Here is a 19,642-nt window from a genome sequence, read left to right as displayed (position 1 = left end):
TGGGCCCCACTAGGCCAGAAGTTCTATAGCAGAGCTGGCATCAGAACCCATAGTGGCTAGCTTATTGTGCACAGTTTCTATGTCACAAGCATATAAAGCACCTGCAATTAATGAATCTAGCTCCCTAGCTACGCGCTCTCTAGTGATGGGCCATAGAAATGGACTCCATTTGTAGCAGCTTGGTAGTACTAAGGAAACATTGCCTCATGGTAAATCTATGTCTAAGTGTATCACTGTAATTATGGAGGTGTGCATTACCAGCCTACAATTTACATGTTGCTTACTACTGGAAAATCTAACATGTTCACAGTGTCTACCTTCTGTGACTTGGAGAATACCCTTCTTCAAGTGGGATATCTACCATATACAATATTAACTTTAGCCACAAACACCATACTACTATCCGGCAGTGGCTGTTTCATCACACCATTGTGTAAAAATTCATTTAGTCAAGTTATAGTCCATAAAATCTTGGCGAGAACACTCGCTGCAGTTCTTGGTCAGAAAAACATCACATTAAACAAATTAAACAAATCATATCCATTCAGTGACAAAAGATGCCCGACAATGTGCCAGGCCAGTACACTAGCAATTCCATGTGGATACTCATTTGTAGCGCTTTTCCAAAGAATTATTCCAAATGTCTACAATCAAAAGGTGACTCTTTGCATTAGTGTGCTGGAGACAGCTGTCCCCACAAAACATGAAACTGGTTGGTTTAACAAAAACCGTGTCACACTATGTGTCATAAAATCAAACATCAAGTCAGTCATGGTTTCATTTACCTGCCTTAAGCTGGCTGTAAAAGTATCCAGTGTTTCAAAGGTTACCATCTCAAATTAGAGCTCACACACTTGGCAGCATTACTTCAAATTAAGAATCTTAACCTACGCACAGGTGACTTTGATGTGCGCACTCATCTTATCTTAAAATCAATTACACTCCTGCTTGCATAATTCTGCTGCCCCAACAATTCATAAATCATTTTCCTGCCTACGTGCAACGTAGAAGTTTTTTTTTTTTTTTTTTTTAAAAAGCAAAACATCTCTGGTTAAAGCAATTCAGTTGGAAGAGTAAAACCATTTTGTTTTTTCAGATTCATCTCAACAGTGCATTTAAAATCCATTTTTCAATGTGTTAGCATTCAAGTCCTGTGTCACACAGCTGTTTGTGGTGCATGATGTCACAGTCCACAACTCATTGTCCATAGTCCTTTAAAAAGAAAGGCAAGCCATGTCAATTAAGTTATTTCCAGCAACTGAATCATTTGAATGTGTAGCATCAAATATTTGATAATTAGCCAAGTCTGCACCGTGCCAGTTCAGCAAAAGTTATTACTCTGTTGGACACCTTTCGCAGGTTGCAGCAGCATTGAGTGCGGTGCAGGGCACGTTTAAAGTTGACTCGCATATTCTCTGAGATCAGTGTCACCCACAAATTGCACACATTTACTTCTGTTATGGTGAAATGCATTGTCTTGCTTTTTTGCCTAGGCAAAATACAAACAGAAATGTTAGGATTTCATCAAAACTTCAATATCAGCATTATCCACCCCTTCCCTGAACACTACCCCCATCTTCAAAAAGTCTCATCAGGTAACTACACACTTTATCATTGCTACTGCAATTATTTATCACCCTTCTGCATGTTTCTGGGGGCTTATTTACACTCAACCATACGGGGTGTAACTGCCTAATCACAAACTCATTTGTGCAATGCGATCATAGTTGGTCAATGGTACCTCAGACTGATCTGTGCTTTTACGAAAGCCATATAATAAGTACCCAGGTCGCACAATGCTTTTCTTTTTCACCAAAGCGATCACGAATGCCAGGCGCCAACTTTCTTCCAGTGTCTCATGATCTTGATTTAGTTTGCCCTGCTGGCATCACTCAATTTTTTCAAAGGGTGTTTGCGGATTTCTTGGACCACCCCTTTGAGTGCGATAGTCTAAGTCAGTTTCTTTTGTTGCTTCAACAAATCATTCATTCTTGCACTAAGCCGTGCGGCTTCTGGATCATGGCTAATGTGCAGTGTTCATGTTATACTCCAAAGCCCTGCTCTGCATGTTGTCTCTTGCAAAACGGCTAAGCACTTTTGTCAGTTTTGCTTCCATCTGAAATGCCATAATGTCTTTGTCAGTTACTCCATCCCTGGCAATGTAGCTTGCAGTTTGCCAGATGTGTATTTTCTCTTCTCAAAGCGCCTAGAGGTTTCTTCTCCAGTGCACAGCGCTTTACTTCAGTTCACATCACATGGAGCACTGGAATGCAGCTTGCACAGCAATAGCGTTTCACTTCACATCACATCATATGGTGCATGGGAATGCGGTTTGCACAGTAATGTCTGTTGGAATGGGCAGCTGTCTTTTCTTGGCCCATTCACAGATGCATAGGTTCCCCAAATGTTCATATGTGATGTGCCCGTCTGCCATCATGCATGCAGCCTTTGTTTTCCTACCACAGTGTTACTGGGCAAATTCTTTACTTCTGAACAGCTCTCTGTCTTTGCACCCCCTTCCTCAGGTTTCTGCTCACTGACGGTCTCTCACAGGGGAAGGAATGCAGGAATGTCATTGTTTATCTTTCGTGTGCACCTGGCAGCGCCATGAGCACGCAGCAAGCTTATCTCTTTGCCTATAACTCTTACACTGTGGCGGCTTCAATGGAAAGGCACTCGTTTCAGACAGTTCATCCAGATTAACTCTTTCTTGCACTGTTTTTGTCCAGCAACTCAGAAAAGCTCTCATATCTGAAGCACCATTTCACAGGAGTGCAGTATTCTGCTTTTGTCTGCCTTCCTTTCGCGCACCTCGCCCAAGACAGCTTCAAGGCACAAGCTCTGCACACACAGCAAGACACTTATTTTCAAAAGAGGCACTTTTCTTGTCATCAGATTCTACTCCATGTAATTTTGCAAAATGTCAAAGCGTCTTTTTAGCCTGTTTTAAACTGATTAATATCCCATTTAAAAGCATACGTTTTTTTTTTCTTCTTCTTCCTCGTAACCTTGTAGTTTTGGCTTCACGAGCTCAATCCAATGCAATGTGCGATTTTTTCAAGAGAACTCTCAACCCACTAAATCTTTGTACTATCTTATCACACACAGATTTTTCATTCTGTTGTACCATTGCCAGAATATAACCACTTATTTCAGTGCATTTAAAAAAAAGCCAAGTTCAGTGCAGCTCCCTGCACGGTTCTTTCCTGCAAGAACAACCCACACTCTATATTGCTTGTGGGCTGTTAAATGTGTCAACAACATTTTTCACCATGTATCACAGTCAACAGGTTACTATTTCTAAATCATACATCACTTATAAGGCAACAGTCCAAATCCATGGAATAGCGTGGGAACAGTCAACAATACTCTAGGGGCAATTTAGAGGCAATTTAGAAAAATATAAATTGTTTTTTCCCCCCAAACCATTGCAAACTGATTCTGCAATTTCAAATCAATACACAAAAATCGAAAATCCAAATAACATTCACTCACTTTCTTTTTAAGTGAGTCTCTCACCCATTATAAGCATGGCACAGCTTAAAATGCAATATAACCATTTTAGTGTGTTTCCTTTAAAACAAAATTCGCCACCACTAGCACATGGAATTTACAGTTGCCAAAAGAAAAACAAACCCTTTAGGCTCTCAGCACAGATGTTACTCTTTCTCCTAAGCACGGCTCATTCCCCACATTATTTTTCAGGAATGCCAACACTTCAAAAGCATACATCAAAAAAGCGAACCTTCGCCTCCGAACATTACAGCCCCCCACTCGCTAGCACACTGGGGCTGAGTCAATGATTAGATTACTATTCACAATTTGCATGTCAAATCCTTGCAATTATTTTTCCCTGCCCTCATGACAGAATAGAGATGAGAACTCCGTCTCACTTTGCATTTCAAATTACAACTTTAAACTGGGGAAACCGCATGATAAAATTATTTTCTAATTGCGCATACATCTTTCTTGACCATTAATCGGAGCGCTTTAAACAAAGCCATTTCCCACTTGTTTATCGCCTTGTACTCCCTGGCTCCATTCCAAGCAATAAGTCAGTCACGACTGATTTACTGAAGGGAGTCTTAACCACACAAGCTATCGGCCACGGCAAGCCGACACAACATTGCTGCCTTTTGAAGTCTCAGAGCTGCAGTGAGACCACCAAGGAAATGCGACAGCCTGCTCCCCACTCTACACTGTGTTCTCTCACACAATTTGTCATTTCACAGCACGGCACTGCTCTTCACAAATCCCACAAAGCTGCCACCAAATGTCTTGATATGGGCAAAATCTTCCTCGGGGCCAGCCCTTTGAGAGCAAAAAAATACCCAATTCAGCCCAAAATACAGGTTCTATTGTGCTGAGCAGTGATCTCATGCTAGTGACAAGTGACACCTTCAATAAGTTTTAGCATATTTATTCTAAGCAGTGAATTTCATATACATTTGGGATTCAAGTTAGAGAATATTACAAAGCATAAAACTTAGAGAAATGCAAAATATAGTGAAACATGGAACTTAGATAAACATAGAGAAACATAGAGAAATATAGAGAAACATAGAGAAACACAGTCTTACGTCCCTTTAATCAGCACTGGGAGGCCCTGGGCCCTCATAAGCTAGCTGTAAACAAGCCCCGCTCAGAGAAACAGTGCTGCAGGACGCCGTCAGAGCCAATTCCGGGCACTTGTTTCTGCACGAATCAATTCCACAGGACGATCTCCCCCCGAGTCATGGGAGCATGGATATTTTATAATCTCTTGCTGCCCGTCCATGACGCACAGTTCCAGAACTTTCCATGTGCAAAATATAGGCTGGCTCATGGAAAAAACCCAACTCTGTTAATTTCCACTGCTCCTTCTGAGCCCCTCCCTGGCTCCCATCTGCGCGAAAGCTGAGGAATGTCTTATCAGTGCCTTCCCAGGAGAAAGGAAGATCAGCTTGGGGCCATGCAGGGAGACTGTTAGTGAGGCAGAATATTCTAAGAGAAGCAGGGATGTATTAACCCCATCTGCAAGCTCTAAAAGGCATGCACTCATAGCTTAGTGTTTATAGCGCTTAAGACTGGCTATCTAAGCGCTATATAGGTGCCATAATGTTCCAAACACTCCAAAAATACCTATTAGGTACAGAGCTAGGGCCCTCTCCCTGCCTGTCTATCAATAATGCATAATGTGACCTATCACTCCTACTAGGCCTGCATATTCCTTGTAGCTCACTACTGCATAATGGAAGTGCTACAACAGACTACTGTCAGCATTTTTAGCACATACCTTGAATACACTATTGGCTTTCAGCGGCTACTGCTGTCATCTAAAGCCCTGATTGGCAAGGTTGCAATTTTGTGTATAACTACATTCCACCCCTATTCAACGTGTGTGCGACAAATGCTGACTAATACCTATCAATATAGTATTTAGTGCAGTGATAAAGACCTTGGGGCTTTGCAAGAGGTTTAAGCAAACTACCTTCTAGCGGTTAGTTAGCGTGGCATGCAAGGTAAAACACTACCTAAACAAAAATGTACACAAAGTGAACAGTGACATATACCCTTGCCAAAACCTGGCCTACACAAAACATACCTACACAAAGTGAACATGGACATTTACTCTAGCCAAAACCTGGCCTACACAAAAATACCTAAATAATTATTGTATAACTGATTGTCAGTTAAAAAGCAGCATGCAGTTAGAATGTCAAGGCAATCCGGTGTAGTTTAATCTACAATGCACTATTGCATTTATGTATGGTTACCAATTCTAAAACCTGGCAGCCTTTCACTCTAAGGGCCTACCTCCCCCTGATCCCAGGGCATTCAAGCGTGACTATGGGCTGTGTGACTAGACACTTCCCCCAGGTAGGTGGAACCCAACCAGAAACCATCTAATTTCGTGAACAAGGTGAACCCATGGGCACCAGGTTATCTAAATAAAAACAATTCTACTAATTTACATCAAGCATGGCATGTGTTATTCATGCAATCAAAAGCAAGCAATTCAATCCATATGTATGCTGGTAACTGTAGCTCTGCGTGCCAGTGTGTGGAGAATGGTCGCCCCCACTCAGTAAAAAACCAACACCTGCTGATTAAACAATGTTTGCCATACAATGCATCATGTGTATTTAGCAGTCTTGTTGACCTGCCCTATGGCAGAAAAAATGTCTTCATACCTAAAATTCTGCCATCTGCAGTGGTTGCCAATACTTGTAGCAGTGTTGGGCGTATCAATGGGCCCCACTAGGCCAGAAGTTCTATAGCAGAGCTGGCATCAGAACCCATAGTGGCTAGCTTATTGTGCACAGTTTCTATGTCACAAGCATATAAAGCACCTGCAATTAATGAATCTAGCTCCCTAGCTACGCGCTCTCTAGTGATGGGCCATAGAAATGGACTCCATTTGTAGCAGCTTGGTAGTACTAAGGAAACATTGCCTCATGGTAAATCTATGTCTAAGTGTATCACTGTAATTATGGAGGTGTGCATTACCAGCCTACAATTTACATGTTGCTTACTTCTGGAAAATCTAACATGTTCACAGTGTCTACCTTCTGTGACTTGGAGAATACCCTTCTTCAAGTGGGATATCTACCATATACAATATTAACTTTAGCCACAAACACCATACTACTATCCGGCAGTGGCTGTTTCATCACACCATTGTGTAAAAATTCATTTAGTCAAGTTATAGTCCATAAAATCTTGGCGAGAACACTCGCTGCAGTTCTTGGTCAGAAAAACATCACATTAAACAAATTAAACAAATCATATCCATTCAGTGACAAAAGATGCCCGACAATGTGCCAGGCCAGTACACTAGCAATTCCATGTGGATACTCATTTGTAGCGCTTTTCCAAAGAATTATTCCAAATGTCTACAATCAAAAGGTGACTCTTTGCATTAGTGTGCTGGAGACAGCTGTCCCCACAAAACATGAAACTGGTTGGTTTAACAAAAACCGTGTCACACTATGTGTCATAAAATCAAACATCAAGTCAGTCATGGTTTCATTTACCTGCCTTAAGCTGGCTGTAAAAGTATCCAGTGTTTCAAAGGTTACCATCTCAAATTAGAGCTCACACACTTGGCAGCATTACTTCAAATTAAGAATCTTAACCTACGCACAGGTGACTTTGATGTGCGCACTCATCTTATCTTAAAATAAATTACACTCCTGCTTGCATAATTCTGCTGCCCCAACAATTCATAAATCATTTTCCTGCCTACGTGCAACGTAGAAGTTTTTTTTTTTTTTTTTTTTAAAAAGCAAAACATCTCTGGTTAAAGCAATTCAGTTGGAAGAGTAAAACCATTTCGTTTTTTCAGATTCATCTCAACAGTGCATTTAAAATCCATTTTTCAATGTGTTAGCATTCAAGTCCTGTGTCACACAGCTGTTTGTGGTGCATGATGTCACAGTCCACAACTCATTGTCCATAGTCCTTTAAAAAGAAAGGCAAGCCATGTCAATTAAGTTATTTCCAGCAACTGAATCATTTGAATGTGTAGCATCAAATATTTGATAATTAGCCAAGTCTGCACCGTGCCAGTTCAGCAAAAGTTATTACTCTGTTGGACACCTTTCGCAGGTTGCAGCAGCATTGAGTGCGGTGCAGGGCACGTTTAAAGTTGACTCGCATATTCTCTGAGATCAGTGTCACCCACAAATTGCACACATTTACTTCTGTTATGGTGAAATGCATTGTCTTGCTTTTTTGCCTAGGCAAAATACAAACAGAAATGTTAGGATTTCATCAAAACTTCAATATCAGCATTATCCACCCCTTCCCTGAACACCACCCCCATCTTCAAAAAGTCTCATCAGGTAACTACACACTTTATCATTGCTACTGCAATTATTTATCACCCTTCTGCATGTTTCTGGGGGCTTATTTACACTCAACCATACGGGGTGTAACTGCCTAATCACAAACTCATTTGTGCAATGCGATCATAGTTGGTCAATGGTACCTCAGACTGATCTGTGCTTTTACGAAAGCCATATAATAAGTACCCAGGTCGCACAATGCTTTTCTTTTTCACCAAAGCGATCACGAATGCCAGGCGCCAACTTTCTTCCAGTGTCTCAAGATCTTGATTTAGTTTGCCCTGCTGGCATCACTCCATTTTTTCAAAGGGTGTTTGCGGATTTCTTGGACCACCCCTTTGAGTGCGATAGTCTAAGTCAGTTTCTTTTGTTGCTTCAACAAATCATTCATTCTTGCACTAAGCCGTGTGGCTTCTGGATCATGGCTAATGTGCAGTGTTCATGTTATACTCCAAAGCCCTGCTCTGCATGTTGTCTCTTGCAAAACGGCTAAGCACTTTTGTCAGTTTTGCTTCCATCTGGAATGCCATAATGTCTTTGTCAGTTACTCCATCCCTGGCAATGTAGCTTGCAGTTTGCCAGATGTGTATTTTCTCTTCTCAAAGCGCCTAGAGGTTTCTTCTCCAGTGCACAGCGCTTTACTTCAGTTCACATCACATGGAGCACTGGAATGCAGCTTGCACAGCAATAGCGTTTCACTTCACATCACATCATATGGTGCATGGGAATGCGGTTTGCACAGTAATGTCTGTTGGAATGGGCAGCTGTCTTTTCTTGGCCCATTCACAGATGCATAGGTTCCCCAAATGTTCAGATGTGATGTGCCCGTCTGCCATCATGCATGCAGCCTTTGTTTTCCTACCACAGTGTTACTGGGCAAATTCTTTACTTCTGAACAGCTCTCTGTCTTTGCACCCCCTTCCTCAGGTTTCTGCTCACTGACGGTCTCTCACAGGGGAAGGAATGCAGGAATGTCATTGTTTATCTTTCGTGTGCACCTGGCAGCGCCATGAGCACGCAGCAAGCTTATCTCTTTGCCTATAACTCTTACACTGTGGCGGCTTCAATGGAAAGGCACTCGTTTCAGACAGTTCATCCAGATTAACTCTTTCTTGCACTGTTTTTGTCCAGCAACTCAGAAAAGCTCTCATATCTGAAGCACCATTTCACAGGAGTGCAGTATTCTGCTTTTGTCTGCCTTCCTTTCGCGCACCTCGCCCAAGACAGCTTCAAGGCACAAGCTCTGCACACACAGCAAGACACTTATTTTCAAAAGAGGCACTTTTCTTGTCATCAGATTCTACTCCATGTAATTTTGCAAAATGTCAAAGCGTCTTTTTAGCCTGTTTTAAACTGATTAATATCCCATTTAAAAGCATACGTTTTTTTTTTCTTCTTCTTCCTCGTAACCTTGTAGTTTTGGCTTCACGAGCTCAATCCAATGCAATGTGCGATTTTTTCAAGAGAACTCTCAACCCACTAAATCTTTGTACTATCTTATCACACACAGATTTTTCATTCTGTTGTACCATTGCCAGAATATAACCACTTATTTCAGTGCATTTAAAAAAAAGCCAAGTTCAGTGCAGCTCCCTGCACGGTTCTTTCCTGCAAGAACAACCCACACTCTATATTGCTTGTGGGCTGTTAAATGTGTCAACAACATTTTTCACCATGTATCACAGTCAACAGGTTACTATTTCTAAATCATACATCACTTATAAGGCAACAGTCCAAATCCATGGAATAGCGTGGGAACAGTCAACAATACTCTAGGGGCAATTTAGAGGCAATTTAGAAAAATATAAATTGTTTTTTCCCCCCAAACCATTGCAAACTGATTCTGCAATTTCAAATCAATACACAAAAATCGAAAATCCAAATAACATTCACTCACTTTCTTTTTAAGTGAGTCTCTCACCCATTATAAGCATGGCACAGCTTAAAATGCAATATAACCATTTTAGTGTGTTTCCTTTAAAACAAAATTCGCCACCACTAGCACATGGAATTTACAGTTGCCAAAAGAAAAACAAACCCTTTAGGCTCTCAGCACAGATGTTACTCTTTCTCCTAAGCACGGCTCATTCCCCACATTATTTTTCAGGAATGCCAACACTTCAAAAGCATACATCAAAAAAGCGAACCTTCGCCTCCGAACATTACAGCCCCCCACTCGCTAGCACACTGGGGCTGAGTCAATGATTAGATTACTATTCACAATTTGCATATCAAATCCTTGCAATTATTTTTCCCTGCCCTCATGACAGAATAGAGATGAGAACTCCGTCTCACTTTGCATTTCAAATTACAACTTTAAACTGGGGAAACCGCATGATAAAATTATTTTCTAATTGCGCATACATCTTTCTTGACCATTAATCGGAGCGCTTTAAACAAAGCCATTTCCCACTTGTTTATCGCCTTGTACTCCCTGGCTCCATTCCAAGCAATAAGTCAGTCACGACTGATTTACTGAAGGGAGTCTTAACCACACAAGCTATCGGCCACGGCAAGCCGACACAACATTGCTGCCTTTTGAAGTCTCAGAGCTGCAGTGAGACCACCAAGGAAATGCGACAGCCTGCTCCCCACTCTACACTGTGTTCTCTCACACAATTTGTCATTTCACAGCACGGCACTGCTCTTCACAAATCCCACAAAGCTGCCACCAAATGTCTTGATATGGGCAAAATCTTCCTCGGGGCCAGCCCTTTGAGAGCAAAAAAATACCCAATTCAGCCCAAAATACAGGTTCTATTGTGCTGAGCAGTGATCTCATGCTAGTGACAAGTGACACCTTCAATAAGTTTTAGCATATTTATTCTAAGCAGTGAATTTCATATACATTTGGGATTCAAGTTAGAGAATATTACAAAGCATAAAACTTAGAGAAATGCAAAATATAGTGAAACATGGAACTTAGATAAACATAGAGAAACATAGATAAATATAGAGAAACATAGAGAAACACAGTCTTACGTCCCTTTAATCAGCACTGGGAGACCCTGGGCCCTCATAAGCTAGCTGTAAACAAGCCCCGCTCAGAGAAACAGTGCTGCAGGACGCCGTCAGAGCCAATTCCGGGCACTTGTTTCTGCACGAATCAAGTCCACAGGACGATCTCCCCCCGAGTCATGGGAGCATGGATATTTTATAATCTCGTGCTGCCCGTCCATGACGCACAGTTCCAGAACTTTCCCTGTGCAAAATATAGGCTGGCTCATGGAAAAAACCCAACTCTGTTCATTTCCACTGCTCCTTCTGAGCCCCTCCCTGGCTCCCATCTGCGCGAAAGCTGAGGAATGTCTTATCAGTGCCTTCCCAGGAGAAAGGAAGATTAGCTTGGGGCCATGCAGGGAGACTGTTAGTGAGGCAGAATATTCTAAGAGAAGCAGGGATGTATTAAACCCATCTGCAAGCTCTAAAAGGCATGCACTCATAGCTTAGTGTTTATAGCGCTTAAGACTGGCTATATAAGCGCTATATAGGTGCCATAATGTTCCAAACACTCCAAAAATACCTATTAGGTACAGAGCTAGGGCCCTCTCCCTGCCTGTCTATCAATAATGCATAATGTGACCTATCACTCCTACTAGGCCTGCATATTCCTTGTAGCTCACTACTGCATAATGGAAGTGCTACAACAGACTACTGTCAGCATTTTTAGCACATACCTTGAATACACTATTGGCTTTCAGCGGCTACTGCTGTCATCTAAAGCCCTGATTGGCAAGGTTGCAATTTTGTGTATCACTACAACATGCTGCTCAGAATTCTGAATAATTCAGCCAAATCATTACGAGCTTCTGTATCCAAGCCTCAAGAAATTATTTTTTGGTAAAATGATAGCTGCTTTCCATGCCTTGGCCAGAGATTGGGTAGAATTCCTTATTGCTCGAAGTAGGTGATATTAGGCAGAGCCTATGGGCTTTTCTGCTCACTTTCTTAAGAGTGTTAAGATGTTCTGTAAACCACTGGTTCTCTGGTGCAGAGCTGGTCACCATACAGGACCTTTGAGTTGTGAGAGTGTTGACGGCAGGCTCGAGTGAGAGAGGACAGTGATCAGCAAGCTAGTGAAGTGTGGACAACTTAGCTAGCTCAAGAGATGGAATAAAGATAAGTGATATTATAGTGTTTTTTCTAAGGTTGAGAAAATGACGTGTACATACATTTTTTGAGCGGTAAAAGTCTGATCTTAGTATTCTTCACAAATAATGGAAAGGAGACATATGAATGATCCAAGCATGGGCAAGGCATAATGATTGGTGTAGAAATGTGAACATTATCTGCTCCTATCCAGTCTAATGTGTTACCAACCTATGAGTAGAACCAAAGGAGGCAAACATAATCCCTCAAGTGTCGAGGGATTGGACCAGCGCTGTAGCAGATGTGTCAGTAGGATCGCCAAGAAGGTAATTGAAGTCACCGACCAAAAGAGCAGTGAAGGTGGGCTTCAATCATGTAAGGAGGGTTGTCATAATCTATGCCTCGAAGGACGGCATAGCAGTGGGTGGGCGATAAAGTATTGGAAGCGTGTAGGTGGTACAGGGGTCGGGGGATGCTTTTAGTTGGAGTAAATTGCACCCATATGGGCTTTTTGTTCACAGTAGTAGGAAATTGAGTTGCTACTGTGAAGTGTGTCAAACATTTGTATTCTTGACTCTATGTAGTGGCAATACTACTTTTAATCTTTGTATACTTTTGTGTGGTGTATATGTGTTTTAATGCTTTTTGATACTTGTGCAATGAATAAGGAAATGAATTAAAAGATGAGATTTTAGAAAATGGCTTATACATGGTAATAATCATATTACACACAGCCCGTATTTGCTAAGTGGCTTTGGTAGTGTTTCTGAGTGCTGAGGTTAACATGTTTTGTTAGTGATATGGCCAACACCATGCGTGCCGATGTCAAGAATCTGGCATGGGATCAAACAGAGTTATTATCTCGATCGTTAGGCTTAATTCTAACCATTGAATACATTGTAATCATGAGTCCTAATATCACTGAATACTGTTCTCCACTCTGTCACTTTTCCGCAGTCCATGACCCATTCAATGCCAATATTAATAGGATATATTTAAGCGACTTAGACGTAGGGTATCTGAAATCTATTCTCGGATGCTTCTCTGGTCACTTGGCTGACCCCGGCTCTCACCTTTGGGTCCTGGGAGACTGCGCTGAGCTGCCCTACCGGCCGCTGGTTTGCTGGAGACGCTGGAGTGCACACACGAACGAGGATTTCCAAGGAAACATCTTGCTGGTGCCTCTGAATTGCCTGTGATGCACTGCGCCCCCTACAGGACGCAAACAATGCCAATCATCCACAGGGGTGAGGAACCCCTCGTTTACTCCTATTTTACCGAAAGTCCATTGTTCTCAAAGGTGAGAACTTTCATTTGCACTCATGCTAAAGCTTTTTGTTACAGTCCTAAGAACACACAATTAAAACCTTTAACGTTAGAACTATATAGGACTCGTCAAAACGTTACTTCTGCTTGCATTACAAAGTTATTTTCTAAAGCATAACATCTCTGTGGGGTCCTCTAAGAATCGCACCAGTTGCTGCACCAAGAAACCTAAGCTTCAGGCGAAGTTTGAAAATACCATTGGCTTCAATTACAGAGTGATTCGGGCTGTATTGTCTGATAAGGACTCGACAGCATTGCCCTCTTGTGTTTTAATTGTAATACTTTCATCAACTGTTTTTACCGGTTGCATCTTTGGAGTAAGGTCAACTTTGGAGTAAGGGCCTCATTATGATTCGGGTGGAACATTTTGCTGAAATACACCGGGTTTTGCATACTGCCACCTCCAGCGTTATTTCAATGTATCCACGCTATCCAGGGTTTACGACTGACAGAGGTGGTATTCTGGAATACCTACAGTTGTATTCCAGAAATAACACATCTGAAATTATAAATATATTTTTTTAAATGTCCATTATTTCAACCTGCAGTGTGTTGGTGGATACGGCAGGTGTACGGCGGTGGGTCACACTCTCAGGGCCAATCCCGTGTCTTGCCCCTTATATACATTAGATCATACTGTGGTGAGGAGGGGACTCAGACATGCCCACCTGGTCACCTCCCTACCACGGCCCATTCTAAAAGTGTGCTTTTTCATGAAGGGAAGTGCCTGGGCTTCCCGTTTCTACAGTAACCAGGGTGCGCTTCAGAATATTTTACCTTATAGGTGGAGGTAAAAAAACAGGGTGATTTTTGGGATGAACAACTTCCAGATTGACATCTGGTGGTATTGCCACTGAATACCGCTGGAGGCAAACATAGCAGCCCGGACCAGGGTGGACAGCAAATCCAGTGATATTATCCTAATAGTGTGAAAAGTGTCACTGTGATCCCTAAAATCTTTTTTGTTGTCGTTAGACCTCAAGGTTGCTGTCTTAAATGTGTGAATTCGGCATGGACTGGCATGGGCTAGCATGTACGGAAATAGACCATTGATGGAAAGACGCAGAGTCAATTATTAGAAGTTGCCTATTTTTATTTTTTTTTGCCCAGCTTTATTTGGTGAGTTACTGTGCAACAGTTTTGATCAATTTTAAGGAATTATGATGATTTTAAATGCATTACGTGCTACACATTTTAACAGTTCTCCCCTTCTTTCCACCCCACCCCCTTATTTGGTAGTATGCAGACAAACATAAAAGGCAACATTATCATTTGCATTGAGAGCAATAATATCCTGGATAAGGCTCAGACTGGCTTTCGCAAAGGGTGCTCGACCAAAGATAATATATTTATAGTAAACACACTAATTGAGCAGGCCAACGGCAAGGATAGGCTACCTCTATAGATGCTGGTTGTCAACTTTTCCTCTGCGTTCGACTCTGTAGAGCGTAAGAGGCTGTGGTCGAAATTTAAGTCTTTTGGTATGCCCCCTCATCTCTTTATCCTTGCAGGATGTTTTGTGATGGAAGTAATACCAGAATGCGGCTGGATAACACGGGTACCATGTCTGATCCTGTGTCCATTGCAAAAGGTCTAAGACAGGGCAGCGCTTTAGCACCTACTTTGTACAATCTGTTTAAGGCCGACTTTGGTGGCATCTTTAAAGAAAAAATGAACGCCTTCCCCAGAATCGTCTCTCATAAAATTGGGTGGATCTGCTATGCAGATGACATTATTATCTTCGATAATACATATAGTGGAATCCGCAATAGCGCTAGTGCCATTTGTGAATATGCTAAGAACAATGGTTTACAAAGCAATCTTACTAAAACTTATTTTATGGCTGTGGGCAGGAACTGCTGAAAAAAATTGGGTATTCGGTGCCCGTTAGGCCTGATAAAGAAAGTGAACTGTTACAAGTATCTGGGCCATGATGTATGTGGAGATAGAGGAAAAATTAATATGATGGTTCAACAGAGTAAAAGATCTGAAGTTATGTCCACCTTAACAGCAGTCCTGTCCTTTTCCCAAAAAAACTGCAGGCTTTTTATATAAATAAAAGCTGGGAACCATGTTCTTATACGCCCTGAAGACATCCTTGTCTGATTGGTCTGAGTGGGCGGATGTGACGGAAGGTATAATTTAGCGTAGATTGCTTGGCCTCACTAACTATACCCCGGTTCAGGCGGTACGGCTTGAAATGGGGCTTATCTCTTTGTCCACTCAAATTGATCATAATAGAGCTAAGCTCTGGGTGAAAATTTAATTTGCCCGCCTGGGAACTTTGCTGTACATCCTCCAGGAAGGTTCGGAGGGAGGGAAAATAGGCACCCTGAATTAATTTAAGGAGGAAAATCAGCAAGTATTTATCAAAATCTGCTGGACACCCAAATGGTAACACAGTGAAGAGGCGGTCCTTAAATCATTGAAGGATGTAACAGAGAAGTGGGATTGGGCTGCCAGTCATGACAATGTTTTTTCCATGAGCTCTCCATGTACATTTGTTAAGATTCCTTTTACATATAAAGAGCCACAAGCTATCTGAAACTCATGCCCTCTCAGGCCAACCGTAGAACATTCTTAGAAATTAGACTTAATCGTCTAAAATGTATTTGGGGTTTGAGGATCTTGGATTAATTTACCTGCTGAGAGAAGGACTTGCAGAATATGTGCTGATGATTCTAGGGCTAAAACAGCTACACATGTACTCACATGTTGTCAGAAGATGAGATCGACTTATGACGAATACTTTACCAAATTTGAATATGATCAGATGTATATTGAAAGTGAGATCTTCTGGCTGGGGTGCCTCTCTGGTAGGAACAATAGGTTGGTCATTGCTATTACCCAGATTTGAAAGGTGGCTAACAAACGCTTACGTATATTTGAAGAGGAGTCTGAAGTGTTGACAGACCTTGATATTGGACCTTAATTAGGTTCCTGTATGGATATCCAATGAATATGTGGTGTAACTAATACTCCATGTCGGTCTGGCTCATTCTTTGTCTGGATTTATAATTCTGATGTGTTTTCTTTTATGCACTCCTGTTTCATTATATTAAGTTTATGTTTTCTTTTTTTAAATTTGTATTTCTTTTTCTTCTATTACCTAATTTTTTGCTCTTGTTTTTAGGAAGTGTTGTTATCTAATTTCACTGTTGTTTTAGGAAGTGTTGTTATCTAATTTTGCATGATGTTTTTTTTATTTTTTTTATATTCATGTGTGAAAAGTTCTATGAACTATAACCCAATAAAAAAAATAAAAAAATAATCGATACTGAGGACTAGCGGGGCTTTGTATGACTTTGTGCTTCCAACATGGATTATCAATTACAGCAGGAACTGGTGTTGCTAGGGGTGGGCTGAGGGGGCTAACACCCCATCTGTTTTGGCAGTAGCCTCGGAAAGAAGCTTAGGGGCTACAACCAAAAGGCTAGCTAGCCCCGAGTCCTGACATTCCTCACATCAGACTAGCCCTGCATCTTTTCCAGACCTAGAACAGCCATGGCAGGAAGCGCCCCCTTTTTTCATCCCCATCTGATCTCATCCTCTTTATATGTCCACCTGGTTAGCTATTAAACATGTGGATTAATGAACATCAATGTGTCCCGCTACTGTCACAGCCATGGCAAGCCTTCCTTGTTCTTCCCATGTATTGCAGGTCTCTTTGCTCCCAGAAAGACAAGAAGCTTGAGCTGGAAGAGTCAAGTGGAACCCCATGGAAGTTTGCCATTCATCGCATACATGCCACGTTGCTTGGCCTAGCACAAAGATAATCTCTGATTTGTTTCTTTAGAGGCTCTGGTCCCATAATTCAATGTCCCTTAACCATTGCTGAGTTATGGAAATAAGGGCAGAACATACTGAAAAACAAAGGAGGATTTTCCGCTGTGAGTCTTACAAGAAAGGTGGAAGACTTTCTTCAGATGACTCTTGGCCAACTATCCTGAAGAACATGCTGAGGAGGTTCAAAGGCCAGCCATCTCTCTCAATCCGGGTGACTGCTCTTAAAAGAAATGTGGTATATTCTGTGGTCTATTGAGGTCTACCTTTCTGTGGGCCAGGAGAGTTTTCCCTTGCCAGAGTTCTGTCAATATGCAGTGTAACCCATGACTGAAACTACCTTCCTGTTTATTTTTGTTTTAATTGTTTATTTACGTATGTATTTTTTATTTATTTTACTTGCACAATACTCTTCTGATATACATCATATTATATCCTATTTAAAACACTTGAGGAAGCAGGTCTGAAATGTTGTTCGCGAGACAAGGTTCCATGAACCTATCTGGTTGATCTGGGGATTGGAAGCTTGCAAAATGGGTTCAATCCAAAATACAGGAGCTGACGTTTGATGAATCCTGGCCAAAGTTTCAACACAGTCCCCATTGATAAAGCCTTCAAGATTTGCTCTCAACATCCTCATCAATAGAACAATCCTCGTCCTGCATTTGCAACCTGTACTGCCTTGTGAAACAGAGGAACCACTATGCAACACTTTGTTTTTTTTAATTGTGATTTAACCAAATTTAGGTTTTTTACACATAATTTCCAACATATAATAACAGAGTCAAAACAAATTCAAACGTTTACATATAAGCATAACACATTGTGCAATAAAATACTTTTTAAGCAATTAATGCATTAAAATAATTGTTTAAACAAATTCATTCCAAGATGAGAAGACAAAAGAAAAAGGCAGCGACTTTCTTCACAAAAGGAAAAAGTTACCAAAACTCCTGTGTGATAAGCCCCCTCTGCTGTAATACTCTTACAACATTCAGTGTGAATTTGGTCTCATATCCTGAAATCATCCTTTCCCAAAACATATTTGATGGAAGGCGGTCACTAGACCTGACAAAGGTAGCAAGGTATTTTACCCTACTTTGGCAAGTCCACCGACAAAACCTCAGTGTATGTTCAACCGTCTGTTCTTTAGGGTCGGTATATTCAGGGCATAGTGTTTGTGACACCTCTCCTTTACCCCACTTACTCAGAACAGAACCCGTCCTAACCAAGTTAAGGCATACTCTGAAGATGTTCTGACTAGCTTTTACATCAGGGAATTTCATCAGGTATCTTGGAAGGTAACCTGTCCTTTACCATATTGAGAGAGTGAAGCAGGAATTGACGAAGCCCTCATATTATCAATTGTTGTAATCCAATCTAATAACGTTAGGGCTTTTTTTACCATCATAGGATTGGTAACTAGTGTATACTCATCACTGCCACAGTAAAGGAGACTCTCCTTGACTGTTCTTTTAAGATCTCTGAGAGTTTGAGAGGAGTCTAAGTTCAAATGGAACAAAAGATCTTCGAATAGCGTATTTCTATTAGGATGCACAATTAACCTATACAATGAAAGCAGTTTCCAATCCACATGGATCTTAATAGATCTAAGGCCCAACTCCTACCTCAGTGTTGCTGTCTGCAGGCTTTTGGGCAGGCCCAACACCTGCTTCCAAATTACTGCTTCTATCTTTTACCAATCCATAAACCAGAGTAAAGGCTTGGCCTTCATACCATAGAGTAGAACTGGTACCGTCTTTGCCATGTAGAATCTTATTATCGTTAAAATAGAAAATTGGCAGTATAGGCCAAATATCTTTTTCATCTTTGATGTTAGCAGTGTGCACTTAGATAGTATTTCTGCTTGCCTTAGCACGATTGTCACGGCCGCGTATGGAGTATATCCTAGATATACTCAGCCCGATTCATGGAATTAATGTGCGCTGAAAATTCCTGCGCAAGTGTGCGAAACCATACGAATCGCAGTGCAAGTGTTAAAATCGCAGTGCAAGTGCGAAAATCGCAGCAAAACCCGCGCACATCGATTCATGGAAGTCCGTGCGCGAGTAAAATCTGGGATGTGCGCAGAAAATCTGCGTGGCCCACGCGGCGCACAGGTCATCTAACAGCGTGCGCTATGGCCACAGCGAAAGCGCATATAGCGCGGTGCACATAACAAAAGCATGCATAACACAGGGTGTGACACGCGGAATGGGGCACAACGCGTGAAAATGTGGGCGTCACAGAGGAAGTACAGAAGGCAAGTGCGTGGAACGCCCACACGCTCGTCTACAACATGTATTCATAGAATCGAATAGGGCAAACCAGCGCACGGGCGAAGACGCGCACAGGCTAAACACGTCCACCACACGAAGGCAGGTGGTAGCGTCGCTGCGCATGAAAAAAATGTGCACCAAGATGTGCGCTAACAAAAAGCACGTATATACAGCTCTGATGAATGTCCCATACTGTGGCCCTCTAGGACAAATGACGTGCAAAGGGGTACGTGACAAACACGGACACCGGCTGTGTTAAAAATAGCGTGTGCGTGTATTTCGGGGGTGCGTGGGAAGTTTCACACGCGATTGGCCTTGGGCAAGCGGGGTAAGTGT

The sequence above is a fragment of the Ambystoma mexicanum genome, chromosome 11, assembly GCF_040938575.1.
Source record: "Ambystoma mexicanum isolate Mex_15411 chromosome 11, UKY_AmexF1_1, whole genome shotgun sequence".
NCBI classification, from domain to species: domain Eukaryota; kingdom Metazoa; phylum Chordata; class Amphibia; order Caudata; family Ambystomatidae; genus Ambystoma; species Ambystoma mexicanum.
The sequence above is the reverse complement of the archived record's forward strand: the minus strand, read 5'-3'. Positions refer to the sequence as shown.